Raw genomic sequence first — 4636 nt, 5'->3', positions numbered from 1 at the left:
GCTACGGCAAGTCCAAATAGACAAACCAAACTATCACTCCACATTTAGAGAAGACAAATTATTGTACATCTATTGTGCTCAGGTTAAACTAATTACAAGAATTGTGAGTCTTTGTGTCCTTTTTGTTGACAGTAGTATTTTATTTTTTATATTTTCATTTACATCAGCAATTTATTTTTTAAAATTTAAGCACTAAACACAGTATCAGTTTTTGCAAAGAACCCAAGAACAAAGAGAAAATACATTTTAATTGCTTCTAAGCTGTCTTGTGCACCAATGTAACACAGAGACCAGCTGCCAAAACAAATCCTTCAGGATTTTTGAGAGGTAGCCCAAAATGGTTTTGGACCCTGTAGGTGGTTGCCTTGACATTTGAGGTTTTGGCATTGAAAGAAGTTTGTCTTTTTTTTCTTCATACTCTTTAACAATTGTAAAAATCTGCCTATTTGTTTCCTTGTCATAACGCAGAATGTTTTGGTTGATCCATGCTCAGATTTTTATCTTTGTCTGGCTAGTCAGGACATGTGGCAGAACAAAAGATAAAAGCATACAAAAAGGCATGAGCCCCACAATCATAGCTGTTTCTTTGAAGTGGAAGGTCTGTATTATTAATAAGCATTGCCGCTACACTGTAAAAAGGCACTGTCCTTGGGATGAGATGCACAACTGAGGTCCTGACTATCTGTGGTCATTAAAAATCCCATGGAGTTTCTTGAAAAGAGTAGGGGTTTAACCTTGGCGTCCAGGCCAAATTTCCCATTGGCCTTTACCAGTCATGCTCCCCTAATGATCCCCATCTGTGAATTGGCTTCATCGCTGTCTTCTCCTCCCTACTGATAGCTGATATGTGTATTGTGCGCACTCTGGCTGCCGTCACACCATCCAGGTGGGGCTGCACAATGTGGTGGTGGAGGGGAGTCCCTATTACTTGTAAAGCACTTTGAGTGGAGTGTCCAGAAAACGTGCTAAATAAGTGTAAGGAATTCATATTATTAATAGCTTTTTCATTTGCCAAACCTTGATAGATGGCTACAGGTGTTTTGTTTCTGATCTGAAATCTTTTCCAGGGCTGCTGGATGTGCTTCTGATGTTCTGATGTTCTGTTTCTTTCAGTGTTTGTTTTCCATGTTCCAGTTTCAATGTGGTTTCGGAAGGAATGCACAATGTTTACCACTGTACTGAATAGCAACGTACCGTAACAGGCAGATTTGACATACAGCTCAGAAGCATGTTTATAAAACTGCTTGTGTTCCCCTTTTACCCCAGAGTTCATCTTCTTTACTTTTGGTGCTGAATGGGGTAAGTATGTTCCTTGATTTAACCAAGTGATGGAGTCTGCAAACCAGTCAGTCCACTTCCTTTCTTTGCCTGCAAATGAATACTCAGAAATGTCATTATGTTGTAAATGGGAGGTGCTTTTGCAATTCTGGTTGTGTCCGCATGAGTGTATATGGTATATGTGTTACTAAATAACTTAATAAGTGTTCTTGCAACACGTATACCGAGCTGTAATCTCTTTTCAAAACGTGTTGATCACTTAGTTCAGGCGGAGACTTTTCACTTTAGCTTTAATCTTCCAAGTCATCTACAGTATAACTCAGAAAAAGTCAGTCTTTAGTTCTAAATTCTACTAATGATTGTTGTATCTTCAAATACAAATTATTTGATAACTGTATGTGATTATGTCTTATTAAACAAGAAAATAAGTTAAAATAATTCTTAAGGTAATAAAATGATCAAAAATGTTCCATAAATTTGTTGACTTCTCTGTATATAAAAATAGTTATACTATAATAGTTATATATTATGAAGAAATTTGTGGTAGAGAGCTATTATTTGCAAGGCAGCAGGGTTTTACATTTACCCTACCCTTTATTGATTTGCTTTTTATTTAATTTGAAAATAATAACTCTAAAATACAATTTTATACACTGGGAATTTTGTACACCTCATCTGAATCCTAATAGGAAAACTGAAGTGTTTACAGTATGAAGAAAAAAAAGCAGACCACACACATTGCTGATAGAAAATGTGAAAAACATTTGAGATGTGGCCAGTTTCACTGGAGTGGAAATGTTTAACAATAAGATTTTGAAGTATATAAGCTCCTTGTGAACATCTACATGTACACCGGATAAAGAGAGACAATTGTGTGACTCTGTTCCTTTTGTTCTCCAAAGAAGCTTTTTTGTAAGAGATTAAACCTCTTTCTAAACTTTCACTGAACTGTCTTCTCCATTAATTTTCCAGGCCCTCATGCAGCAAGGCATTGCCATAGCATGAATGATGCAGCCACCGCTTGTTTTCTGCCATTCTCCAATGAAACCCTGATATGTGAAGCACCTGGTCGATCATTGTTATATGCACAGTTCTTTCCATGGAAAACTGTATCTCCTTTAGATTTGTCTGGTGGCCTCCGTGACTAATACTCAGATACTGTATCACCCAGATACTGTTTTTTGGAGGATACCCTGTTCTACGCAGATTCACAGTTGTGACATATTTTCTCATTTCAGCTTTTGTTGTGTTTTGTGCGATATCCAACACTTATATTCAACACAGGAAATTTTCTTATACCCTATACCTTCTCCTAGTTGGTGTTTTTCAACAACCCTATCTTGGATTTGTTCTGAATGCTCCTTTGTCTTTATGATGTAGTTTTTGTTGGAAGCTGTACTAATCAATTCTGGGACCTCCCAGAAATAGGTATATTTAACCTGAACTGATGTTAAACACCTTAATTGCGCAAGGTGGATTCCTAAATTGTTTGCACTATAGCTTAATTAAGTATGTCATAGCAAAGGCTATGTTTGTCATACTGTATGTAACAATTTATTTATTGCTTTATATTTATAATTAAGGAGGATCTGTAGAATTTTGTTTTTTGTTGATCAATGGCAAAAGATCCCAATTAAATGCAAATTGATTCCATATTGTAACTGTTATGCTGCAGCCCAATCGCAGTTCTCAGTGCACTAAAGATGTTTCTATAGAAGCGGCGAAGTAAATTCTACTGAAGTAGTACTACTGAAAACTCTACTGAAGTAAATTCACTTTCTATTCTTCTAATCTAGATAACCACAGTGTCATTAAATGAATAACATGCGGAGGTGAACTTCTCATATAAAACACACAAAGACATTTTTTCTCCAAATATATCAAACTGCTCCCAGAGCAGTACAATTTATATGGCAATGAACCTAAAGGAACAACTGCACTACATTCACAGATTCACAGGACTTTTATGTGAAATATGTACTTTATGTTTTTAAATGTAACAGACTTCCAAAAATTGAGTGTTGGTAGGAATTGAATATATTGTTGGACAATTTGGATATAAATACATATTATGATGATTTACATAAACCAGTACTAAATCTCTTTTTTATAGTTTGTCCATCCATCCATTTTCTGACCACTTTATCCAATACATGGTCTCAGGGGAGCCAGTGCCTATCCCAGCAAGCAACCTGGCAACACTGAACACCATACCAGTTCTTTGCAGGGCACACATAGACACAATCACGCACACACTCACACCAGGACAGATTTTCTCAGAAGTCAGTTAAACAAGTATGTCTTTGGACTGTGGGAGGAAATCTGTAGCTTGTTTCTTTCCATATATATTATTGAGAAGCAATATCGGTAATACAGGAAATGTCTAGGTGACGTCATTGCTGCCAAAGGAAACACCACTAGTCACTGAATTTAAGGGTTCATGTTTATTCACACAAATATATTTATTGTTGTGTCGTTTGTTTAAATAAAAGAAATCAAAACATATTTTATGTCCTTGTGTTATATGTTTAATTAATCGATCTTCATTTTTATTACGACTTTAATGAAGATCTATTTATGTTTTTTGTCTGAAATATATGAGAATGCAGAAATAGGGGGTTCACATACAGTATGTTTTCTGTTATTTTCTACAGATGGGAAAACACACATATAAAGCAGCAAACCTGGACCAATGAATTGCATATCTTGATAGAACTCCAAACTATCAAGCATAGTTAATGATATGGCAGTGATCTGGAAATATGGTCTAGAATAAAAGAACTGAATAGAATGATATACTGTATAGTGTTAAATATGATTAACTATAACATGAGAAGAAGTCAGACAATAATATACAGCTTGTCCTAAATGATCTTAATCTTCCAAAATGATTATAATCAATTTAACCAAATGTAAATAAAAATTAAATGATCACTTTGGAATAGCCATCTCAGACACTTTTTTCTTATTAGGTCACTGTGGAGCTACCAGCTATAGTCAAATATCATACATGCAACCTGATCCAACTTTAGAATGTTTGCAAACAAGATTGCACTAATGTATCAGCTTACAGATGTAGTGAACTAAGAACACCTAACACAAATGTACTACAGCTATAGTTTAGGGCAAAGGCAGTCATGCAAAAGCTGAGCTTTGTAAAATTTATTGCAGTTAGATACCTGTTCACTATGGCACCTATTGAACCATCTTTATAAAACTTGCTGCTTGTGTAATATTAAATTGACTGACCCACTTAATAAAAATAAATCAACTTCCTGATGAGCACAAAACTCTTAGTTTAAATTAAGAAGTAGTTGCAGCAAGTCGTGGTTTCTCAGTGCACTAAAGATGTTTCTAT

This window comes from Lepisosteus oculatus, chromosome 12, assembly GCF_040954835.1.
Source record: "Lepisosteus oculatus isolate fLepOcu1 chromosome 12, fLepOcu1.hap2, whole genome shotgun sequence".
NCBI classification, from domain to species: Eukaryota; Metazoa; Chordata; class Actinopteri; order Semionotiformes; family Lepisosteidae; genus Lepisosteus; species Lepisosteus oculatus.
The sequence above is the reverse complement of the archived record's forward strand: the minus strand, read 5'-3'. Positions refer to the sequence as shown.